This window comes from Diceros bicornis, chromosome 8 (genome assembly GCF_020826845.1).
Source record: "Diceros bicornis minor isolate mBicDic1 chromosome 8, mDicBic1.mat.cur, whole genome shotgun sequence".
Classification (NCBI taxonomy): Eukaryota; Metazoa; Chordata; class Mammalia; order Perissodactyla; family Rhinocerotidae; genus Diceros; species Diceros bicornis.
The window spans coordinates 11,715,339-11,742,351 of record NC_080747.1 but is presented as its reverse complement, the minus strand read 5'-3'; positions in this window follow the sequence as shown (position 1 = coordinate 11,742,351).

Here is a 27,013-nt window from a genome sequence, read left to right as displayed (position 1 = left end):
TGAGATGAAATGAGTTAATGTATATAAAGAGCCCAGGAGAGGGACGGTGGCCTCTGGCCAGGGCTGCAGAGTGCCGACCATCCTTCCTAGCATCTGAGGGAGGTTCCTGCTTCTCCCAGCCAGGCCTGGCCTGTTCTGCCAGTTGAAATGTCAACATGGGCGGTTCCTGTCCGAAGTCCCTGTGGACAAAGGACGCTTTGCGCCCCGGGGACCTGAGCAGTGTCCTTTTCTGTTTGCCTCACAGAGGCCTTCCTTTACTGGCCAGCAGGGTGGGCAGGCTCTGAGCAGCAGATCATTTTCTGCTGAGTCACCCTGCCCAGCCTCTCCTGGCTGAGGTCCGGTGCCCAGGTTCCTAGCAGGAGGAGCCAGCTCCCCCAGAGCTGTTTCTGTTCTGGGGCGGGGCGGGGGGCTGCAGCGGCAAATAGCATTTTATTTAGGGGGATCAAAAAGCCTTCCGAAGGAACAATAGAGTTTTTTTATGGGCATAGTGGGCTGTTTGCCAAAGCTTGGGCTGCCAAATCATGCCAGTAGAGGAGGGACTGTCGTCACTGGGCTTTTTGCCATAAATTTGCATCCGTCGAACCGAGCAGGAAGCAACAGCCGAGGAGGGCCTGGGTTCCGATCTAATTTTTACTGCTTAAGAGAGATGTGTCTTTGTGGAGCTTTGGAGATTCTCTCTTTCACCACCACAGCTCCACACTCTGGGTCATAATTTCTGACCTTTCAGGAGCACTTGGCATGTGCCAGGCTCCCTACCAAGCTTTCAAAGTGTCCTCTCATTCGGTCCTTACCAACTTGTGAACTAGGTTCTCTTCCCATTCCTGTTTAACCCCTAAGGACGCTGACTCTCAGAGAGGTTAAGTCACTGGTGTGAGTTCACACACAGGTGGAGCAGGCTGTCTGAGACCAGGGCCCATTCTCTTGACAGGTACACCTGGCAGGAGGCTGTGGGGACTGATGGGGACATGTGCATCAGTGAGTGTCATACACAGTGAGTGTGCCAGAAATGGCTTTGGTGGATGTTATTAGTGTTATTTATTCCTTTAACACAGATGCGATTATTTATTCCTTTACAACAAATGAACAACCACAAACACACAACATAAGCAGCCTTGTTTTCTAGGATGATTTTGGTCCTGAATGGGGCGAGGACTTGCCTTGCCTCTCGGCACACACATCATTATGACATGGAGGGTCTGTGGGCAGAGACCACAGGATGAGGACACACCCGAGCCACATACTTGACCCTGGTTATATTTGCTTCTGAACTGTCTCAGGCTGACCTTGTTTTGAAGCAGCATGCCCTTCAGTCTGCATGTCCTTATTTCGTGGTTCAGGACTCAAGAGTGTAGGTTGCAGAAATTGCACAGATTCCAGACAGGCTTACCGCATTTAAAATGCCACTGGCAGGTGTGTCACGCCTACTTTTTTAACTCTATGTGGGTCAGATACACATCACTCCTTAGAGAGCAAGGACTTTCCTAAACCAACTCGGAACTGGGCTCTTTTGCCTCCTAACTCGTGGTCCAATATACCCATGCTTCTTGCTGTTGCCTTTTGAGAGTTTCCAAGCAGACAGATTTGCTCTTCCTCCGGCTTTCCTTCCAGCTCCCCAGAACTAGTCCCGGCTGCTGGAGCCAAAAGCACATTTTTCACTCAGTCACCATCAAAATCAAATTACCCAGCTAGCAGGTGCTGACAAGGCCTGTCGCTACACAAAGTTAATTTAAAAAAAAAAAGGTAAGTGACCCAGTTTCCTGCAGCATGTCATTTTGGGTCCCCCCTCCCACCTCCCCCAGAGTGCACTGGAGACGCCGAGGATGATATCAGTTTGCTCTGCAAGCGACAGGGAGATGGGTTGGCACTATCTGCAGCTCAGAGTCTGAGATCTGACTACCATTTGGGCTCCTGTCAGAGTCACTGTCGAGACCATTAATCTTCAATTTAGGCTGCGCCTTCTCGTGGGGGGTTGAGTTTTCTTGTTCTGTTTTGTTGGGCTTGGCATTCGAGATTCCTTCACAGAAATCTGTGTTGGGGCAGGAAAATGCTACGTGAATTATGTCCTCATGAAGTCACCATCTGGCCAATATTCATCTTGCTTCTCGAAACACCAGAGATATCCTACGGCACAGATGCCGGGCCAGATCATTGCACACAAGTGACCGCTGTCATAAACCAACACGCAATCAAGTGTAATTAGCGCACCTGGTGCCCATCTCAGAGCTCCCATCCTGCCCTTGCACAATAGTTGGCTTTTCTTTTTCATATGTGGGGCTTGGTTTTGTTTTCTTCCCTTTCTAGGGTGGGGACAGAGGTTTGCAGTTTGAATCAGCCCCAGCATCTTCAGCAGTAATTAAGTCACCGTCACGGGGCTAGTAAAAATAGGAGTGTTTGTGTGTGTTCAAGAAGCTGCATCACAGGCAAACAATATAACACTGGCAGCTTTCTGTGGCTTGAAGAGGCCATTGTCTTGTGCGTCTGGAATCTGGCCTACTGTTGGCATTCGCTAGCTTTGGAAGGCCGGGCCCGGCCACTGGTCTCCTAGTGGTTTTGCGCCAGATGGAAGAAGAGAAGGGATCCCAAGCTTGGAAAAATAAAAGACAAAACAAAACAGCCCTCCACGACTTTCCTGTAAGCAGATTCCACATCCTCCTTCCTCTCTTCCCATACTGGTTCTGCCTGGTGGTGTGTCAAAGTGGTCGTGGGGAAGGGAAGGAAGCATCCTGCCTCTGCAGAATTGAAATTCTGGGAAGCCGTGAACGTTCTCTTTGGACAGAGACCAGGGAGGGTTCACAAGGGGGGCACAGAGGGAGCAGAAGTTACAGAAAGGCTAACAGTGATGGTGAGATGATGACTGAGGGTGGAGATGGGGTGGGGGTGGGGTGGGCCCCTGCAGGCTCCTTCTACCACAAGAGCTATGTAGGGTGTGGGGGTGTGGGAGGCAGGGAGGGCCTTGATCCAGGGTTCAGGGACATGCAGGGACAGTGACCTGGGCTCCTTTATAGCATTCCCACTCTGCACATAGGGAAGGAATGTTGCTTTCATAGTGACCTTGCTGTGGGCAGTGCAGCCTGGGGCATATGGCAGCTCTGAGCTTATCCCCCTGTGTCACGTCACTTCTACATGGAAATAGCATAATTGCAGGCAGCAATTAAAGGTTTCAAAGGCCCTTGAGTGTCGTTAGGGGCTTGTCACTGCCTTTCTCTGAGCTCCACAATGAATGGCTCCCAATTGTCTCCTATCAAATTAAAGCTCCTTATCATAGGCTGGAGCATCCTCTGCTAATCGGCTCCTGCTTACCTAACTCATCTTTTATTCTGAAGCACCTTGTTCCATCACCTGAGCGCTGCCTCCGAAGCCTTCTAATTGCCAGCTCTCTTCAAATCAATTCCATTCAACAGATGTGCATTGGATTTCTGCTCCAGAGCCAGGCCCTGATAGAAGGGGAGGCAGTTAGGTAAATGAGTCAGATATCATAGGATCACAATTTAGAAAGGATTTCCTAGTGTCTGAGAGAGGAAGCAATAGTTTGAGTTTCAGTCCAAATTAAGGGACTGAATCATCTCGGGCAAGTTACTTAAACTCTCCAACCCTCTGTTCAGGAAGCTCGGCAGTAAAATGGGGATAATAATGCAGAGTTGCTCTAAGAATTGAATGAGATTTTTATCTATCTATCTACTTATCTCTGTATATTTCATGTATATATTTCACACACACACACTAAGCCCTCAAGAACCCATTGTTATTTTTACTGCAATTCAGATGGAGCGTGAAGGAGGAGCAGTCATCTTTGCCTACAGAAGTCTGCAAAGGCTTCACAGAAGAGGAAGACTTGAGCTGAGTTTTCCTTCTTCCAGTAGACACGGGAGGAAAGGGCAGCTCCGGGGCAGGGAACTATGTGTACAAAATCAGGGAGGCAGGAAACAGCCCGCCATGCTCAGGAACAACAGGTCCACCTGGAGCCCTGGTTTCCATGGGACCCAGGGGGGCAGACGGTGGAAGATGACCCTACAGAGGCAGTTGGGTTGGTAGCCAGGTCAACACCTGCCAAGGCCCCACCTCCCTGATTTGCCAGATGCTCCAAGAATTTGCCTCCTCCATGTTCTCTGTATTGTATGATTTCTGCCCTCCTTCTCAATACTACTCAGACTCACCTTTTCCATTTAGCCTTACCTGCTTTATACAGCCCCAGCACCACTCAGGGCTGGTCCAACGTCATCTGTCACCTTGTCTGTGCTCAGCTTGTAAAATCCTCCAGGAACACTTCCCTTGAAACCACTTTTCAACAGCACTTTGCATACAGAGGGAGTTCCATAAATGCTGATGCTTCACCCAGTAGACTTTTAATTAGCAGATGGGGTGTAGGGCTGGGAGGAACAGATGCAGTGATGGTAGAGCAGAACCCAGATAGAGATCTGACACCCTTTTTCTGATTACCTCCAATGAGTCATCATCTTCTTTGATCCTAGCTTTTTGTAACACCTGTTTAAGGGCCACCTGTTCCTGTGGAGGTTCTGAGAAGTAGGGAGGAGACTCAGGGACTCTGGGATAAGGGTGCAGCCTAAAGGAAACCTTTATTTTCCTAACTGGCTGGGAAAAAACCTGTCAGGTTCATATCATCTTGTTTGCCCGAAGGCCTTGGAGATCCCAAAGCTGCACTCTTTCCCTCTCCTTCTCAAATGAACAGAGCCCCAGACAGGGCCCTTTGTGCCAGTCATGGTGTGTTGATGTAGCACTTTGGCCCCGTTTATCAGGAGGTGGTGTGTGCAATGGTACCAGTGTGGCTCTGGTGGTGACCCTTCCAAAACCCTGGGAGGAGGGAGCTGGGCTTGACCCTTGCCTAAACCTCCCTGCCAGGAAGTGACTGAGCTGAGACTGAAATGGAAGATTTTTTGACACCAAGTCCATGCTCTTCTTACCATCCCACCCAGTAGCTCCCTTGAGCTCCAAAGCTTGGAGCACCATGGCACCAAAAGGGAAAAACACATAGAATCAAGAGCCCCATGGGAAAGAATCATAAAGAATGGATCTTGCAAGTTTCAAATTTGAAAACTGTAGGGAGGAGACATAACAGAGAACAAGGAGTTGAGTGGTGACCCCTTGCTGAGAGTGGGAGGGAAATGCTCGGTGTAGACCGTAGAGCTGGAAGGTCTACTAATAAAATCAGAGAGGGCATGAGCTGGGTTCTTGATTGTGAGTGCTCAGTCATCACTCAGTAAATGCTTAGGGAACAGCCACTGAGTGCAGGTACAAAAACTGCATGGAGCACTCACCGTGCTCAAAGCAAAACAGAGTTCCTGACGTCAAGAAGAAGGTGCTCTCTCTCTCTCTCTTTAATTATGCTCACTGTGTCAGGAAGGGCATCTGGGCATGATTAGTCTGATTCCAGAAAAAAAGTCCTTGCTGGTCACACTCACTAGAGGAGTCTAGATGGGGTACAAAACATGTATTCACTTTCCCGTTGTTTACCTGTCCTTCTATGCAGACTCCACTTGGAAGGGCTGCTAAGCATCTCACCCTCTCTCGGAACATCCTTCTTCTCTCCTGCACAGCCCATCTGTCTTTGCATCCCAGAGGGGCTGCCTCAGAACCCTGAATTTCCCTGCCTGCTCTCTTTCTCCAGCTTGGGGCCATGATGTTGGATCCTCCAACCTTTAGATCCTTCAGATTCTTCACAGAGGAGCATCCGCTGCACAAATAGATATCTTCCTTTTGTCAATTTCATCTCTCTCTCATTGTATACCTTCACAGTGCTATTATGCCAACAAAATCCTGTCTAATGCTTGGTTTTATTAAAGACCTCTGTTATGGACTGAATGTCTGTGTTCCCCCAGAATTCATCTGTTGAAGCTCTAACCCCCAAGGTGATGGTGTTTGGAGATGGGGCCTTTGGGAGGTAATTAGGGCTAGATGAGGATGAGGCCCCATGATGCACTTAATACCCTTATAAGAAGAGGAAAAGTTAGGCCAGAGCTTCCTGTCTGTGCCATGTGAGGACACAGTGAGAAGGCGGCTGTCTGTAAGCCAGGAAGAGAGCCATCTCTAGGAAATTAATCTGCTGACGCCTTGATCTTGGACTTTCAGCCTCCAGAACTGTGAGAAATGTGTCTATTGTTTCAGCCACCCAGTCTATGGCATTTTAGATATTTTATTATAGCAGCCCAAGATTATAAGACAATCTCCTTCTTCCAAAGGGTGAGGGGAGAAGGAAAAAAAGGAGTTGAAAGGTATGGGACAATCCAGAAAGGTATGGGGCAATCCAGAAATGCCAATTATCAAGAAGGGCATCAGATGGGAAAACATGTGACCACCTCTTCCATGAAGCCCTCCTTGACCTCCCAGATTTAGTTGATACTGACCACACTTGCCTGCAACCTCAGCTGCCACACCTGCAGTGTTGAATGGCATTGATTTGAGGGCCTATGTTGCTCTCAATTGACTCTGAGCTCCTTACAACTGGGCCTCGCCTTACTCACGTTTGTTCCTGTGCACTCTGCTGACACGTAACGGGCCTCCATCAGCGCCTGCTGAGTTAAACACACAGGCACTCTAAGAGAAGTCTCACAGGAATGTCACTTTAGGACACAGACATCTCAGATCCAGCAAAGCATAGCAGTTAAGAGTGTGGGCCCTGTATCGGAATGCCTAGATTGGAATCCACCATCTCCCACTTAGCTGCCTTATCCTAGGCAAGTTACTGTGTCTCAATAAATCTTAGTTTCTGAGACTATAACATATTGGTAATAATGATGCTTACTTCATAAGGTTGTGGTGCGTATCAGCTGAGATTATCCATGTAAACACTGGGCCCATAGTAAATGCTCCACGAATCTCAGCTTTATTATTTTCTCGGAGAGATGGGGAGGAAGATTGCTTTGCATGATGATCAAGGACATGGAGGTGGCTGGTCTTGCAGTGGCCTTAGAGGTGGTGTCGATGGTACTGAGTACTTGTATGCTGGCATATGTTTGCTTATTTAATTCTCAGCACAAGTCTGCAAGAAAGAGCTTCTTATCTCCTTGGTAAAGATGAACAGATTGAGGCTCAGGGAAGTTGTGCAAACCTGCCCAAGGTCACACAGCTAATAAACTACAGAGCTTGTCCTTGATCTCAAGCTTACCTGACTTCAGAGTAAGGCTTTATGGGCACAGGCAAAGTCTCAGGAGCAGGAAAGCCCGAGGTCATCCAGACTCCAGCTACACGTGCCCATAAAGGCAGGAGGACAGATAACAGGGAGAGAGAAGGCAGGTGGGGCCAGGGGAGCCCAACGTCAGGCCAGGAACTTGGACTTGTTCCCATAAATATTAGAACGCCATTTCAGGGGCGAGTAAGGGAAGAAAGCTGATGAAAGGGGTGGAGAGGGGCCTAGATCGTATCATAGTTCTTGTCATTTGTGGTTGAAGGTCTCAGCAGTGTCACATCCAGGGGAACATGAGTGATGAAGAGAGGGTTTGGTGCTGGCCACTCTTTCCCTGTGTGCTGTGGAAAAGCCCATCCTTTGTTTTGTGTCCTCTGCTGCTGTTGTAGGATTTCCAACTCAAACTGCAGCATCTGGATGCTCTGCAAACAGCAGCCAGGCCCAGTTAGGAGGGAAATGATGCCCATGAGAATACCGTTAAAGAAGCTACTGCCTCCTCTGAGAGTGCCCTGAGCTGAATGCTGCTGGGCAAGGGGGCTCCTGGCCCAAAACGCTGTGTCCCAGGATTCAAAGCAACTCTCTCTGCATTGCAACTAACTACTCAACAATACAACCTGGCACAACCGCCTCACCTTCAGGTCCCTGTTCTCAAATCGGGATACTACAGCGACATCTGCTCTAACTGTTCTGATGTATCAAGTGAGCACATGTCTGTGAAAAGTGCAGAATCATTCTCCAAGCTCTAAATTTGCCATCTGATACTTTCTCTCTCCTGCCGCCACTCCAAAGTAGACTTAATTAAATTCAATAATTGAGTTCAATTTGAGAAACATACATAGGGCTGGAAAGTAGGCACTGGGCATACAGAAGTGAATGATAAAAGTCTTATCCTTAAATATCTTACTTTTTGATAGAGGAATTCCAGACGTGAGCAAACATGGTGACGGGCAACCTGGACGTCACCTGAGATTCCTTCCTGGTCGCTCCCAGTGTTAGTGACGCTGCCACATGAGCACTTTCTAGATGAAAGGTACTGGCTAGTTTCTGTACCTGTGTTATTTTATTCAATCTTTAAAACAATCTTGTCTCAGTGATTTTAAAACTGAAGCTCATCAAGAGAAATATGCTCAAGACCATCCAGTTACTCAGTAGCTTACAGTCAGAATTCTAACCACAAAACCTAGAGACCTTTCTTCTGCCAACTAGCCTTACGATGGTCACAGACCTCTCGCACACCTGCCTCCCCCTCCCATACACTCAGCGACTGTTTTATTTCAGGCTCCCATCGTTTCTCACAGAGACAATGTAAATACCATTACCCTGGTCTGCCTTGCTACTTTCCAGCCCATCCTCTCCATTGCCACCAGAATGAATTTTTTCAAACACAGGTATAATCGTGTCACTGCTGTTTAAAACTCTAAATTGCTTCTTTTGCCCACAAGATAAGGTCTATATTCCCCGACGTGCCATGCAAAGCCCTTTCTGACCTTACCTCTGTGAATCCCTTTCAATGTCCCCTGCACACTCCAGCCAAGCAAACAGGACCATGGGTATGGCCACACCATCAAGTCTTCCTTGGGTCTCTATGCTGGAATTCCATTCTCCCATTTATCTATCTAGGAAAACCCTACTTGTGCCTCAAAATCACACGTTTCCCCTTACAGGAAGTCTCTCTGAGCCATCTCTGAGCCATCACATGCCCAGTTAACCAACCCACCCCCTTGTACTGTCTACTGTAACTGTTGCTTCTGTTATGAGGAAGTTGACCTGATGACCAACAATACCAGGATGCCCCAGACACGAGATGGGACAAGGAGAGGAGCATTTTTCTCTCTATGGTTGGACATGGTCCTAGGGAACACTACAAGGAAGAGATGGTACCTGAGCTGAATTTCAAAGGAAGAATTGGATGCATTTAGGTCACTGTGCCCTGAATTCCCAGCTGTCACCAAGGAGAATGTCAATATTGAAGCCTGTTGAGTAGAAGGAAGACAGTTCCTTAAATAAACCATGGTTGGTGGTGTCTTTTGTTGCTCCAGGTTGGGCTGCCGGATGCTGGCTAGTCTGGCAGTGAGCCAGGGGCCCCTCAGCACATTGAGAGATCTGGTATGAGCGGCAAGTGTGGATGAATTTGATATTTACTAAGACTCTTTCCTTCTAGAAATATCAGGTTCCAGCCATCAGGGATGGGATTGTGGACTGTGGATGTTACCATTTTACCAACTAGGGACATCTTTTGTTGCCATTAGAAAACAAACACCAACCTTCTGACTTTGCCTTGAGCAGCCCCAGGACTCTCAGAAAAGAGCATTACCTAGGGTGTTCTTCTCTGGGAAAATAGGAGCAGGTTCCTTGAGCTCTGACTTGGCCAGTCAGAGGCAAAAAGAACAAAGAAGCAATCATCATCATCATCTTCTTCAGCATCAGCAGCATCAGCTGCACACTGTATCTTCTAAGAGCCTCTGTAGGATCACTGAGAACCATCTCCTATTTGGTCCTATCTAACTTGAAGCACGCCGAGTAAGGACTGCCTTATTCTTGAGAAGATAATTCTCTATTTCCACAATTCACATTTTAATCTTATTGCAACCCATCTTTTAGCCTTTTTTTTTTTTTTCACTTTTTAAATTTCTATCACTTATCTCCTACTCCAACCCTTTAATCTTAGTGCAAATGAGCATTTACTTTGTTGGTTTTTACATATTTTGAAATTGTATAGTTTGTAATTGTATCTTCTGCCCCTAAACATGTCTTTTTAAGACTTACTTCTTTTGTTAAGGTCAACCCTTCTAGTCTCTCTTTTATTTATAATGCTTCCGCCCCTTTTAGAATGTGGGTCTTGCTAGAAGGATTATAAATTCCCTGCCGCTGAGGGTGGATTAGGCCATCTGTCGTGGATCCTCACCTGATAAAGATAATGTTAACAACAACTACCCCTTATGATGGGCTTGGTTCTAGCTGGGCACTGGATATGACTCCCGGCCTGAATGCATTATCTCATTCATTGTTACATCGACATGAAAGTTTAGTATTACTATTGTTCCCAACTTACAGGTGTGGGAAGGAGCCTCAGAGGGGCTAAATGACATATTGAAGGTCAGACAATTAGTGGGTGACAGAACCTACCTGCCTCCAAAGCCAAAGTTCAGTGTCCCACGTGTTGCTGTATCTTGAGCTTTCATTGACGTCTGTTTTTATTTCTCCTTCTTAAACAATTACAATAAATAAAGACAGAAAATAAGGTCTGAGAGACAAAAATCCTGGACACCCTGACATTGTCCTCACCCCTTCTTTAGGGCCTCCCAGCAGAAGTGAAATTCAATTTCCTTAGTAAAATCCATTTGAATTCATTTTCAGGAGTTAAAATTTGACAAGCGGCTGCAACAAGGCACTCCAGTGGAGGCCGAGGCTGCAGCCACCGAGCATGCCTGTCCTGATCTTATTTTGTCCCTCTCCTGTTTGCCTGGCATGATTCGTCCTTTATAAACCAGCCTCAGCTGGGAATAGTGTGCATTTGTTAATTACCTTTACAGAGCCAGCAGATGGTGCAGACAGCACTGTATTGTCTGTGGACCCAAGCCAAAAAAGAGACAGGGAGAGAGGGAGAGAGGGAGGCATCTGTTTGTTTGTTTAAATTCTTTGCAAAGAAATGGTGGGTATAAAAATAAAACCAGTCGTCACTAGGCATTTCAAAACGAGGAACACTTTCACTGTCGTATGAAAATGGTTTAAAATAAAATTCTCTTTCGGTTCCCAAAGCCTTGGCAATCCAAAGAAGTATTTGAAACCAAGAACTGGCCATGTTGGACTCAGTGAGGGTCCATTAGCAGGTCTTGTTTGCTGGCCAAATTTACCTGTCAGAGGGAAACAAAACTGCCCCATCACAGTCCCGATCCTAGGTATGGAAAACCACCCAGCAAAGTGGATCCCACATAGAGGCTCTTGCTATGTGCCCACCCCCAGACTTCTCCACTAGCCAAACGCCAGGTGAGTTTCAAATTAACAGAGGATAATGGTGTCTCTTTCTACAAGTTTGGCAGTGGAAGTCTAGAATGTAAATCTACACCACTGTCCCTAGAATCAGAGAATATACCAGGTGAAAGGGCCCTGAACACCACCCCAGTCGAACTGCCTTGTTTCAGAGATTAGGATAGTGGGACCCCGGGCAGCGAAGGGCTTTACTCCAAGTCACTGAGGTTATTAGTGGGAGAGCCAGATTCAGAAGTGAGGTGCCCACATGTCTCAGCATGCTGCCCACTCCCTCACCCCCCAGTTCTGCTGGTGAGCAGAAGGCGGAGGGCCAGGCAAGGTCTGAGAAGACTCTACGTGGATTACTCGAGCAAAGTCATAGAAACTGCCTGCTATGGAAGGGCCCTAACTGGTCATGCACATAGAGGTAGGCTTGCACGTGACTTGAGAAACTCGAGATAGTCTAGAGGGACGAGACTACTGGTGTGGGAAATGGGGCAATACAGGTTATTTGGGGCTTGACTGTGAAGGGCCTTGTCATAAGATGTGGCACCAACAGATGAAGCAGGGAACAGTCCTGGTTGGGCCTGTGCCCAATATGGTGGAGATGTGAGGATAGTCTGGTGAGGGACAAGATTGGGGCCAGAGTGTTACCTGAGAGACAGATGAGAAGGGTCTGACTCAGGTGGTGGTAATGAAGATAGAGAAGTTTCATCTTCCTTCATGTGCAGAAACTTCTCTGTTCAAGGTCACCAAAGATCTTGAGCTTGCCAAATCCAATGGTCACTTCTTTGAGCTGACCTTTCTTGACACAGTTAACTGCTACCTTCTTTTTCAGAAACTTGCTTTTCATAGGCTACAGGACACCACGCTCCACTGGTTTTCCTCCTTCCTCGGTGGCCAGTACTTCTCAGTTGGTTCAGCTTCTTCTGCTGTGTCTCTAAATGGGGGTGACCACAGTGCTTTCCCCTTGGCCATCTCTTCTTCATCTTGACTCTTCCCAGGGTTCTAAATATTCTCTCTCTAGCACTGATATTTGCCTTCAAATTTACATGCATGTCTCCAACAGCTTACCATTTAAAAACCAAATAGATCTCCGGAGCACAGAATTAGACAAATGAGAACACTTGGTTCATTACACACTGTCGTAGTCAATCCATATAATGAACATCCACAAGCCCACAGGGCAGCTCCAGAGTGAGAACTTAGAGCTACAACTTTTTACACCTACTTTTGTGCTTTTCACCTGGTCATTTCCCTGTCCTTCTCACCCTGAGGTAACCACTGTCCTAAATTTTGCATTTGTATTTTTCTTGTTTTTGTTTTTTAACACAGTTTTATCACAAGTATATGTATACCTGAAAGAGATATTTTTTAGTTCCAGTTGTTATTGAGTTGTATTGAAAAAGTGTCATGCTGTATGTGGTCTTCACTGAACATTATGTTACTAAGATCCATTCGTATTTTTCTGCGTAGCCTCATCCAGTCATTTCTGCTGCTATATAATACTTTGTTGTTTAATTATACCACCAATTCTTTATCCACTTTCCTGTCAACAGGCATTTGGATTGTTTCTAGATTGCTATTAAAATCAGCACTGCTATGAGCAGCTTGTCATGGCTGTTCATACATGTGTGTGAGGGATTCATTTAGGGATACATCCAGGAGAGAAACTGCTCCTTCATAAAACATGTGAATGTCCAACTCTGCATCATAATACCAAATTGTTTTCCAACATGGTTACAACAATTCACATTCTCATCAGCAGTTTATATGAATTATTTTTGCTCCACATCCTTACCAATACTTGTATTGTAGATTTTTATAGTTTTGTCAATTATATAAGTATAAAATCACATCTCATTAGAATTTTGATTTGCATTTCCCTGATTACCAATGAAGTTGAGCAACTCTTTATAAGTTTATTAATTACATGTGGTTTTTGTTTGTATCTTTCACGTCTTTTGCTCATTTTTTCTGTTGTTTTATCATATTGTTATTGAATTGTAAGAGTTCTTTAGCCATTTTGATATTTTATATTTTGACACTAATTCTTTATTGGTTATATGTAGTATATATATATCCCAGTCTATAGTTTGACTCTTCATTTTCCTTCATGTCTCTTTTTTTATCAACAGAATTTCTTAATTATAATGTACTTAAGTTTGGCAATCTCTTATAATTAGTGCTTTTGTATCTTAAAAAAAAATCCTTCCCTATCCTAAAGTAAGGGAGATATTCCTCAATACGTTACATAAAAGTTTGCAAGTTATGGCAATGACACTTGGGTACCTAACTCATCTGAAATTCACTTTTGGTATATGGTGTGAGGTAGTGATCCAGTTTCATCTTTTCTCCTCTCAATATGAGTAACCATTTTACAGCACCCTTTAATAAGTAGCTTCTTAGGGCCGGCCCCGTGGCTTAGCGGTTAAGTGCGCGTGGTCCGCTGCTGGCGGCCCGGGTTCGGATCCCGGGCGTGCACCGATGCACCGCTTCTCCGGCCATGCTGAGGCCCCGTCCCACATACAGCAACTAGAAGGATATGCAGCTATGACATACAACTATCTACTGGGGCTTTGGGGAGAAAAATAAATAAATAAATAAAAACTAAATTAAAAAATAAGTAGCTTCTCATTTCCCCACTGATCTGCCATGTCACTCCCATCCATATATTAGATTCTATATATGTGTGTCTTAGTTTCTGAGATCTCTGGTCTATTCCAACTGGATGAATAAATTTTATTGTTTTGTCCATCCAATATTCCTTTCCTTTTATTCTGGTAACAGATTCTTCCTTTTCTTTTCAGAGATTGCCCCTTCCCTACCTCCTGGGCATACCCAGGCTGGCCAGTTAGCATTCTCCATCTTCTGAACAATGTGATTAGTTTAAAGTTGGTCACCTGAACCTGATTAAGAAGCCAACACAAGAGAAAACATAGCTGAATAAGAACAGAGGTAACTGCTTGATGATAGCCTTTAAGCACCTGGATTCAGCCATGCCTGAAGCAAGTAATCCTTTGAACTTTCCAATTACATAAACCAGTGAATGCTCCTTGTTGTTAAGTATGCTTGAGGAGAGATTTTATCTCTTGCAATTAACAAACACAGATGGCCATGCCGCATCTACCTGCATGTGAATCAAGGGAATATCTATGGGCAGAGTCAATATTTTCCATAAATCATCTCCCTCTGCTCCCACTCAGAGACAAATAGGAGATAGATGGAATTTCTAAAGTCCCAAGGAATGGATATTTTCAAGTCCTTTTTAAAATGCAGAACCTACTATTTAGGTATAATTCAATGCAGAAATCCCATATATAGTATGTATAAAAGTGGAATTGCTGTGGTTGAGAAAGAGATAAAGACCCACCCAAACCTCCCCACACTGGCCCAAGAGCAGTTTCCACTTCCATACTGTATGGAGGCTATGATCCTAGCCTGGAGAGGTTCCTCAGCAGGTCTTACTAGACCATTAACAAATCAAAAAAGCATTTTGGTTTTAGAGTGGATGACCTTGGGCTGTTCAGCCTGGCAATAACAGATATCAAGGCAGTTATCTTTGGAGACCATTCTTAATCTATAACAGCAAAAAAATGTCATCAGCACAGGAAGAATGCTGATCTTTCCATTCTCTGGAGCACTGAGAGGGAGGAAGCAGAGGGGCTTTTTGTAGACAGAGAGTAATAGCAGAGTTGGGGGACCTGGGAAGAGCTGCGTCTGATTTCATTGTCCCTTCACTCTGCCTCCATATTGATGACTCTCCTTCCTCTTGCCCCATGGCCTCAGCATGGTAATAGTCTCCTAGCAGGAGGGTGCAAAGCAGCCTGCCTTTGCAGTTCTGTTTGAAGTCAAATTTCCCAAGGGTAACCACTTATCATCTGGGATTCCTCTGCCCCATGAAATCTTAGTAACTTGATTCCAATCCCATAATTCCATGGCCGATGGGCTTCCCAAAGTTCTCCCACATTTATTTATTTTTGAAGTGCTTAAATTGTGCCAGGCTCCTCTGCCTTGGGAAAAATATGGAGGGCTTATGGGAAAATCTGAGGAAGAGATAATAGGGTGAATGACAGAATCAAAATTCAAAATGATCGTGAGAGACAACAGCCAAGGTGAAATTGGCATCAGGAATTGGATACAGATAAATGCAAGACTCTCCATTTCAAGTTGTTTTCTTTTCTTTTTTTTAGTAAAAGAATGAATGAATGAATGAATATACATAGCTATGCTTAAAAATAAGAAATGGAAATCTCCTTGGACAGAGAAAGATAGCATCAGTGATGATCCAGCCCCTCCCTAGCAGGGAGTTCACACAGGGCTAAACTCCACAGGGGGCAGCCCAATGCAGGACACAGACAGGGCAAAAGGAAAGTCCTGTATTTTGGTTCAAAAATTCAATTGGGAATAAAGCATTTAGGAGATTTAAGACCCGGTCTAGCTACAGATCATGCTTTCTATCATCTACAGGTAAAAATCAAAATACCCTGGCACAGCAAATGAGCCTCTGTGACTTCTTTCTATCTACTTTCCATTCTCAACTCCATAATTGCCTTTCCTGTGAATAAACCAAGCTTGCAACAAAACAGATATTTAGAAAGCTAACAAATTAGGCAATATCACTAGGAGTTTAAGCTCCAGATCAAAGGAAGTGATAAGCCTGCATTATTCTGCATTGATTAAACCTTATCTGCAGTTCATTCTGTGTCTAATTCTAGGCCTTATGTTTTGAAAAAGACAACGACAAGGTGGGAAAATAATCCAGTATGGGGAGCTCACCAGCAAATGCTAAAGTGTGCCTTGGGAGACCTGCATACATTTCACTCAGAGAAATCTTTAATCTGCCTTGATTGCTATTTTCAAATGTTTAAAAGCCTAAATGTAGATGATGGAGCAGGCCTTTCTCAGAAGAAAGACTTAGGGCCACTGGGTGACCTTGCAGGAAGTCAGATTTAGCTCTGTGTAAACGCTAACTCTCAAAGGAGTTGACTTCTGGGAGTGATGGCCGGCTTTCTGTACCTGGGATCGTCCACCTATGGAGATGTATTCAGTGTGAGAGATGTGGCCCTGTGCAGGGGAGAATCTAACTTATCTGAAAGGTAGCCTTCTCTTAGTGACCATTTCAGAATTTCTTAGAGATGTCCAGAAGTGCTGAAAAGAACTGGAGTTGTCAGGAATGGGGAAATAAGCGAGAGAAGGGTCTCAGGAAGATGGGATTAACATTAGATGAAACTCTGAAATCTGTTAAACAGGCTTTCTAGAACCTCCGTTTCCTCTTTCTTGCCCAGTAATACACTCTCCTCATGCTCCATGCTCTCTCTATTGTCTTTTGATCCCTTTCCAAATACTCCTTCAATAACATGTAAATGACTTCTAAGAATCCACAATCTTCTCTGCCTAGAGCCATTGCTTACTAGTAAGTGATGAAGTCTAAAGCTAACTAATGGACTATGGAGTCAGATCATCAGCCAACTGTGGGGGAGAGACTAAGGGTTACCTTTGGGAATACATATGCCAACGGTTGATGGCAACTAACAGAAATGACCTCTAACTTTAGCACGAAATAAATCTATTTGAAGAACACTGGGGAAGCTCACAGAAATGAAGATCAACAGAGCCTCAGGAAATACTCAAACCAGTGTAGCTGCTGGGCCTGGGAATTAAGAATAGGTGAACTTTCTCTACTGTAGCTGCTATCAGAGAACTCAACTTTACCCTCCGTCCATCTCCATCTCCGCTGTATCTGTGTGTCTCACCTTAATATTCAAATTCCCAAGAGAGAGAAAATGATGGCCAATCTTGGGTCACATGACCACTGTGGGGGCTAGGAGAGAAGGGTCTGTTACCAGGTGTAGGAAGAGGCTTAAAAGTAAGAAAACCAGATTTAGGAAAAGCCAAAAAAGGAGGACAGGGGGCCTTCCGAGTGCCCTGAAATCATATCACACAAGTGAAGACTTGAGAGGCACTTTATGCCACCAATGAATGCAGTCCCATCACCACTATGCTCATTGACAACAAAAGGATGACACCACCTCAGGACAGCATTTCTTCATGGCAACTACTGGTTGGTGCCTAAGAGGTGGCTGCCCCTGTTAGATGGGACATGAATGCTTCAGTACTCCACAGTCCCCACCAGGCCATCTTGTTTACCCTTGGTCTCCTTCACTCATTTACTTGACTTGCTAGGACCACGAAAGTAATTGAGTTTAGGCTCTCTGCATACACAGATGGTTGCAGAATTGTATTAAAGGCCCGGTACAACTTCAAAACCTCTTCAAGAAGTCTTACCTAATTTGTATCCTCTCCGAGGCTCATGGATTTGTGTCCCTTCTCTGCACTTTTGTACCCCTTTATAAGCCATGCCAATCTCCTCGACCTTGACCTTGACCTGTTCATGATCCTGATCGTACTCTTGCCCCACAGAACTAATGGCTTCTACTTTTAGTGTTCACATTTTTTTTACCACAGGTCATGTTTCTGTGAACCGTGCTTGAGCTGCATTGGCCTTCTTTTGGTTCCACAAATGCCCAATGGGCTCTCAGGCTGTGGCATTTTTCCATTCTTTGTGTTTTGCTGGCCCCTCCCTATGTCTTCTCATACCTGCCTCCTTCTTGTATTTGAATCTCAGTTTAAATCCCATATCCTCACCTGATTCAGCCAAACCAACCAAAAAAGACATTGTTGAGAAAAGAAAGGGAAATTTGACTACCTTCTTGATATTGAGTAATAATAAGGAATACTTATCCATCTTTAAAGGCTATTAATGGTATTGTGAATTTGTTGTTGCTCTTTTAGTTTTAGTCCTTATTTGTTAGAAATGCTGAGGTGTTTATGGGAGAAATGATATGAATGAATGCTATAAAGCACTCCAACAACAACAAAATGCCTAGGAATTGTAAGTGAGATGAAAGAAATGAGGCTGTCAAAATGTTGGTAACTATTGGGGCCGGCCCCATGGCGCAGCTGTTAAGTGCACATGCTCCGCTGCTAGTGGCCTGGGTTTGGATCCCGGGCGCACATGGATGCACCGCTTGTCAGGCCATGCAGTGGCGGTGTTCCATACAAAGTAGAGGAAGATGGGCGCAGGTGTTAGCCCAGTCTTCCTCAGCAAAAAGAGGAGGATTGGCATGGATGTTAGCTCAGGGCTGATCTTCCTCACCTAAAAAAAAAAAAATGTTGATAAGTATTGAAGCTGGGTAATGGGTTCATGGGACTCATTAATATTATTCCTTGAACTTGTGTGTGCTTAAAAAATTTCACAATAAAAAGGTATATTTATGTGTGTGTGTGTGTAAAAACTTGAACATCACATTCTCTAAGTGCCCAGTCTAAAGTAGCTACTTAGCCACTCTCTGAAATGACATCCTCTTTTTGTTCCCTCCAGCACCTATCTCTGCCTGATATTTTATTGCTTTTCTACCAGTATGGGTTTGTGTGTGTGTTTTTTATTGTATCTGCCCTTTGCACTTGTCCTCCCAGAACTTAAGCACTGGCTCCTCCAACTAGAATTGCACACTATGAGCAAAGGGACAATTTTGTCTTCTGTTCACTGGTACATCTCCAAATGCCCTCTAAAGCAATAACTAGCATGTGGAAAGTGCTCAAGGATTGCTTCTGGACTCAGTGAAGCCAGACTTCAAGCTCCAAGAGACTGTGTCCACTCCCCTGTGCATCAACGTGGCTCCTGCTGTGATGTAAAGCTCCTGCCCTGATTGTTCAGGAACTCACTGTTAAATAAACGCTTGTGTGCTCAGCCGCACTTTACACCACGCTTGCCTAAGTCTCCAGCTTATTCTTGGGTTTGTGTATGAAAAAAGCTTGGAGACTATGAGGGAAATCTTGGGGGTATAGGGCAGTTTTTAAAAAAATACTTTAGGAATTCCTAAAGTATGTATTTCTAAAGTATTTTTTACGTATTTTTAAGCTGCTGTTAAACTGTCTATATAAAACAACACATATTTAAATGCCTTACAGATTAAATTTTAACTCAGCTGAGGCCAACAGTGAGTTACTTTGGGTTGCCAGATTCTCTTACTTTGGGGAAGCCTTATATTAAAGCTTTCCTGATATCTTGATGTTTGTATTTGAACTTTTTTGGAATTTAGCATTAATTTGGAAAGCCTCCTGATTTTTGTTTGTTTCTCTTCTTTTTTTTTCGGTTTAGGTTCAATCAGGTCCTCTTATGTAAAAATGTATACATCGGAAACCTTATACAGTACACTTTTGCATAATTATGTACCAGGCAAGGAAAACTGAAATGTAAGACATGCTGTCATTTCAACAATCCCAACACAGGCAATTTCTCAGATGACTGTACATTTTAAGGGCTACCTATCTGGCTTTGACATTTAAGTTTATGATGAAGAACGTGGAGTCATAGTTAAATATTAATAGCAATTCAGCTTTATGATATTTGGACTAGTTTTACTGAAGAGTGAGTATGTAGAGACTCCAAGATGGGCTATTTAGGAACCTCCAATCCTCTGCAGTTACGTATCTATGTAGAAAAGAAGTTTGTTCAATACTGTATGACAAAAACAAAATTCAAAAAATACATTAAATTCTGAAGCTTACAGAAAACTGTAACTGTTGTCTGTGCCCTCAGCTTTAATTTTTTGTGTAATTAGAAATGGCCTATTGGTTTCATTGTCTTCAAATACATGTTATGAGTTTAAACAGATTATGTTTATACTAGCATACCATTTATAGTTTTAGATATAGTTTGTATATTTGCACTCTATGTAAGATTTTATTTGAAAACAAGACTTCACTGCTAAACAAAAATAAATAAAACAAAAAACACTGGGTTGGTGGAGAGAATGTGGAGTTGTGAGGTAGGTGGCCTTGGGTTCAGATTCAAGCTATACCCAGCGCTGTGTATATCCCACAGCAGATATTTCATAAATGCTTGCTAGCTAATGGTGGCTTCCCATGTTCTGGTCTTGAAGAATTAGCTGCCTACATGCACAGCCTAAGATCCTCGAGGTTCTTCTGCTTTACCTCTTGTTTCACAAAACATCTCATGTGAAGAAGATGCCACCCTGCATGTCAACGTGGTAGCTATGTTCAAAGCCCGAGAAGAACCTAGAAGATGAGCGATATTCATGAAAAAGTGCTGGGTAATCAGGCCTGCGAGGCTCTGAGGCCAAGTGGGCCACTCAGCTCCTTGAAGAGTTTTGTTTCTCCAAGAGGCCGCCAGGACAATAAGGCCTTATGCTAAGTCAAGTGACCAGACCTTACCTCCTGCCACCATCCTCGCCCCCAGGTTTGGGGACCGCCCGTAATCTTCTACTGTGGACAAAGTAACAAAGGCCAGTCTATTCCCCTCCACACTGGAGATGCCGTCAGGGGAAACAGAGCATATTTTCTCCAAAGTCCAAGATATTCAGTTTTCGTCCAGAAGGCCAAACTTGTTGAATTGGGAGGGAGTGGGATCAGCTGGAAGGCCGAGAGGCATTGGCAGCCTTTCTAACTTTAGATGAGCCCGGGCTCCGGTGAGAGCTGGGGTGGGGGTGGGGCTCCAGGAGGAATAAGGGAACGTTGCCAGAACTGGCTGGCTTAAGTCATGCACATTCTTGGCAAGGGGAGAGAGTCTTTGGATGAGAAAATCTCAAGAAGCTGCAGGGAGGGTAGCCTTTTCTCTGCTTATGTGTTTGGAAAATCTTAAAGGTAATCACATGCTTTATTAGACTTTAAACCAGTGAGTTGATCCTCTGCAAAAACAAAGCCAACAAACAAAACCGAGACGTTTTAGATAGGTCATCAGAAAGACGTCTCCTTGGCGTTGACAATCAAATTTCCTCTTCACGTTTCACTTGCAGACATGAAGTCTGTCTTGTTGCAAACAAGTCAGTCTCCTAGTCAGTCTCTCTGACCCAGGGATCATTCTCTTCTGTCAGCTCTGCACATGGTGGTCAGAGCAGCCAACTTAGGTAGCATTTTGATTATGTCATTCCATGGCTTTAACTTTCTGTTTCTCCCTGTTGCCTATAAAATAAGCTTAGACTCTTGACCCTGCTGTTCAAAGCCTTTCATAATCTGTCCCTAAACTATTTTTCCAATCTTCGTTTTACTGTAATTTCAAACAACTTGTTCCTCAATCCATTTTGCTTTCTGCTTCTCATTCACGCATCCTTTCTTCAACTCCGTATCTTTCCTCCTGCTGTTCACACCACTCCCAATGCCCCCTCTCCCCTCCCACCCCTCCACATCTAAATTCCACCTACTCGAAAACACCCACTTCACATATTACACTGTCTACAAAGCCTTCCCAAGAAACATTCATTAAGAAAACCAAATTTACTCTAGACTTGCCCTTCCTTCTACTAGCACTCTGATTTGGGGCTAGAAACCTTAACTTCTCAGAGCCTCAGTTTCCTTATTTACAAAATGAGGAAAGCTTACAGGTTAGTATGAAATTTAACTGCGAAAATCTTACAGAGTTCTTGGCACAGTGCCTAGCACATAGTGAATGCTTAAAAAGTCCATTTTTAAATTATTATTATGCTTACCACATTCTATTTTATTTTACGATGGCAAGAAATGTATTTGTATTGTTTTACCCTGGCTTTGAAAGAATTCCTGCAAGACTCTAGAAAGCCTATGAAAAAATTCACATAATCAATAGACAACTTCAGGCTTACCTGTTTATTACCATGTGCCACTCTGCTAATTCATGTATGGAATCCTTGTGGTAAGTCTAATTTACCACAGACGTTTTAACTAGCCATTATATTCTACCTGCTCCCCAAAGGAGCTGTAAAATCAGCATTTACAATATTGTAGAAGTCTTGTTCCCTGCTCAGATTCCCAGAACATGGAGCTATCATCCCACATTTATAGAGCACTTCAGAGTTTTCAAACTACAAGTGTTGTTTGGTAACCACAACAATCCTGGAAGTTAGAGATACTTAACACCGATTTACAAAGGAGGAAATAGGGACTCACAGCGACCAAGAGAGACCACCAGGCTAATGTTATAGCCAGTGCAGAAACAATTAAGTCACGTGGGCACAGGCGAGATACTCAATAAGAATTTATAAAATGAAAGAATGAGAGAAATGAGCTGCCTTCTACTCTGGCAGAGAGATATAATTCATCAGGAGTTGGGGGACGGTAATATCCATCTACAAAGTCCTTTAAAAATTTGAAAGACTGTATCTGTTGGACCATTTTGGTTTTAATAGAGGTCCTACCTACATTTGCTTAACGAAAAGTGAAATTATTGGCTCCTATGAATGGGAAGCACAGGGACCAAGCTACCTTCTCAGAGTTCATTCAGGGCTCAAGTAATGTTATCAGTCCTCTCTCTTTCTCTCTTTCACAGGCACACACACACACACACATTCTCTACTCTGCCAGATAGACTTCCTCCACTCAGAAGAGAAGATAGCACCAGCTTCAATATTTATTTATTAAGCACTTACTATGCATCCGGCACTGTGAACGGAACTGAGGCTACAAAGAGTAACAAATACACCTGCTACTCTCCTATAATTCCCAGTCTAGTGACAACCATGAGAGACGTGGAGACAAGAATTCCAATAGCTATCTTGCAGTTTCACATTCCAGACACAAAAACAATTTCCAATTAGCCTAACTATTCGAATATTAAGTATGAAATCATTAATCACCAAAAGAAAATATAGCAACATATTTATGCAATGAGTTGGAGAAAAACGTGTTCACCAAAATCTTTTGGAAGACAGTAGTATATTTGTTTGGAAGAAATGCTTGATAAGCTACTTGCGGTATAAGTCAGGACCCTCAAGAAATGCTTACATATCAAAAGATGGTTCATTAATTGCTCTGCATAATAAAAGAACTTTTTATGCTCACTAGAGAGAGAAATCAAGAGATTGGGCAAGAAGAGAAAAAGATGGTGGGATGAGTTGTACTTAATGGTGAAGTGTCCTTCATCATGAAACCCTCCCTCCCCGCCCTCCTCCAATCTCCACAAAACAATTGATGTGAGTGGATTTATTGTGGAAACTGGTGAATGGGCCGAGCTTCCTACATACAGATCCTGTGACTGCAGATGCCACATCTGGAGTGACTGAGCTGACAGCTGGTTTACATTTACCTAATCACAGGGTGGGGATGGACTCTCAAAGCATGACCCCAAAAGCAGAAACCATAAAAGAAACTAGGACTAAATATGGCCGCCTCACACGAAACAGATTTTGAATGGTTACAGTACCATAAACAAAGTTAAAATGTCAAAGGCAAATTGGAATAAATATATTTTTTTGCAATATAAATGACAAAAGCTTATCTTTGTAAAAATATTTTTATATCATTAAAAAACAAAGCCAAATACCCCAGTAGAAACACAGGCAGCAAATACGAGCTGGTCATTTTCAAAGGGAAAAAATATAAATGATCAATAAACACGTTAAGAAGTTTAATCTCATCAATAACGAAGGAAACACAACCTACAATAAAATAATAACAAAATACCATTGTTTGCCTATTAGATTGGGAGAAAAAAGGAGAATGATAATTCCCAGCGTTTGCTAGGTTGTGTGGAAACAGACATCTTCAGATACTGCTGAATAAAGATAAACTTTCCAAAGAACAACTTGGCAGCATATTCTAAATCCTTAAAAGTGTATATACCTTTAATGAAAAAAAATTTAATTCTGGGGATTTATCCTAAAGAATTATTTAGACAAATTTGAAAAAGTATGAGTACTGGGGTACTCCCTGTAGCTTATTTATAAAAGTGAAAAATTAGAAACAACCTAATATTCAAAGGCCACAAACTGGTTACCTAAATTCTGCTGTGAAATGCCAGGCAGCCACTGAATATTGTGATGTAGACGGATAACGGATGGACATTGGAATATAGTTCCAGTACGGATGCTGTGAGGTGAAAAGAGCAGACTAGGAAAGGACAGATATTTTGTGAACCCAGTTTTGGTTATACACACAAACACACAAATGCACACATAGGGAAAATGACCAAAGGGCATCCAACAAATAGTTTCCAGGGGTTATTTTTGGGCGATTGGATTATAGGTGCTTTTCAGGTTTTTTTAAAATTTAATTTTTCTCTATGTTTTCAGTTTCCTAAAAAGAAAGCTAGATTCTGATGTCATCAAACAATAAACATAAATGCAGAATGATGGTGGTAGATTCTGTGGTAGGAGAGGCGAGCACAGAGTGCTGTAGGGACACAGGGAGAGTCCCCTAAGGCCCACAGGAAATCTCAGAAGTGCGTTCCGAGCCATCTTCCTTTGTGCCATTCCCCTCCCTGAACTACCCATTTGCTCTCCTATCACAGCATGGCATCCCCACTCCACATGTATATCTCTCCCCTCCAATCTGACTCCTTCTGAACATTGACAAGGATCTGGACTAAACTCGAGGCCTGGGCTCCAGGTGCCCATCAAAACTTACCCATCCCCTGACTTGGCCCTGGAGCCCTGGTTTCTACCAATGTGTTTGTGCTTTTGTGGCTTGTACACAGGTTGTTCTCTCCACCTGGAAAGTCATCCCTCCATTCTTTGGTGATCTCCTTAAAGGTGGATTAAACATCAAATTCTCCATGAACACTTCTCAGGCAGACTGAATTGATCTTTCCTCCGAGCTCTTGCCACATCTCCATTCTGACATATTCTGTATTCTACTTTTGGTTGTCTGGATGCCAGGATCCTGTCTTCATGACTGCTCCTCAACCTGCTCTTTGAGCTGGGATTTGAGCATTGTGGCTCTGCTGTCCCATAAGACCAAACCTCAAAGTTGAACTGCTCACCTGAGTGGGAGGGATTACACGGGGCCCCTCCCTGCTTCACTGCTCCATATAAAATCCAACCCCTTTACCATGACCTATGAGGCCCTCTTAGGTCTAACATTGCTCTGTGGACATGCTCACTGCCTCTGTCCCTGTCCCCCGACCTCTGGAACATGACCACCATGGCATAGCCTGGAGTGTTCCCTGGTATGATGGATCCGAGTATGCTGACCAGGGCTTAATGGCGGAGCAGGTGCCTGAGGGTCAGGCACAGCCCTGGTGTCCAGGGACATGCAAATTGACAGCCAAATGAATTGGCAGCAAATTGGCAGCTCACCCATCTCCTGCCATTCAGGCTGTGATTTATTTTCAGTATTTCCAAGCTATCAAATTGTTGGCCACAAGGTTTTTGAAAGTAGCATTTGATGGCATTTCTCAGCTTATTCCAAAAACTGATTGGAAAGACGTGTACGCTGATGACATGGAGTACCGGCTGTGACTCAGGGAAATACCTGATCGGATTTTGGTTTAAATGAGATCCCTTGGACTGAGTGGAAGTTAGGAGACCAGTCAGGAGACCCTTATCTCCCAGCTGGGCTGGACAAGAGAGACAAGAGTGGAGATGGAGAAATGTAGCTCAGTTAGGGCTACATTTGGGAGGTGCAATTGACAGGACTTGCTGATGTGTGCCCTTTAGGGAGGGGGAGACGGAAAAGGAAAAACCATGGAAGAGTCTTTGTTTTTTGGATTGAGCGACTGCATGGACGGATGGTGACGTGTTTACCTAGAGACAAAGGGGTGGGGGCGGGTAGGTAACCACTTTGGAACAGTTTATAGTAAGGGTGTGGGTGAAGGAGGGAGCTCTGTTTCCAATGCATTACGTTGGAGATGTCTGAGACACCCAAGTGAGGACGGCAATTATGCCGTTGTTTACACGAGCCCACTGCACAGTCTGGGTGGGAGATAGACATCCTGGAGGCATCAACGTGGGAAGCAGTTTAAAATCCCAGGAGGGCATGAGCACCTGTAAAGAAGGATTGTAGAGAGAAGGCATAATCTTTCTGTGCCTCAACTTACACATTGGTAATATGGGGATGGAAAGGTGCCTGGCATGTAGTAACACTATGGAAATACAGCTTTTATTGTTAGCGTTATTACAGGTCAGGAGAAGGGGGTCTAGCCAAGAAGATACAAAGGAGACAGTGCGGTAAGAGGGGAATGTGGAGCATAGAGTTCCTTTTAGGGAGTGTATGTGTGTGTGTGTGCACGTACATATGCACACATGTATGTGTGCCTGCGTGCATGGGCATATGTGTATATATACACAGGTATATGTGTACATGTGTGTGCATGCATGCGTGTGTGCGGCTGTGGTGGGAGTGGAGGGGACACGAACACTCAAATAAGACAAAAGCCCATCCCTGTCCTTAAGAAAATCCTCTTAAGAGAGCAGACTCAGTTCTTTTCTATTTATAACCTGATTATATGCAAAGATGACTTTTGAAGTCATCGTTGGATGATAAGAACAACAACAAAGTCTAACGCCAAGTTTTTGTATAACACAATTTTAGCAAGTCCAGGATGCCCACATCTGTCCCATCCGCAGGTGCCCTGAACGTTCTAGTGTGATTTATTCAGTTGAGAATGGGCTGGTTTTAAAGCATTACTCATGGGCTTTCTCCCACAGTTATGGGCATGAACACCCAGGGCATTGTTTAGAATGGAGCAAGGAGCAGATTGAAAGCAGAGGAATTCTGGAAACATCATTTTAAAGAGTCGATATACTAGTGGGGAAGGGATTGTGTCTCATATCACATTTTATTTACTAACGAAATTTTACTGAATTCTTAGGTCATTTAGGGAACAGAGTATCTTAAAATAATAATGATAAAAATCCACAACTTTTGAGGAACTCGTTGACATTTGCAAAGCACATTTTGCTCATCTCAGCTCGTTCTCTCTCCAGCCTTGTGTGAGGAGGGAGAGAGCAGCCAGAGAGAGCCTGGACTCTGGAATCAAGTACGAGTCTGACTCTGGCCTCAGTCTCTGTGTTAATTTGCTAGGGATGTGTAACAAATTACCACAAAACAGGTGGCTTAAAACAACAGATAACATATCTCACAGTTCAGGAGGCCAGAAGTCCAAGATCAAGTTGTCAGTAGGGTTGGTTC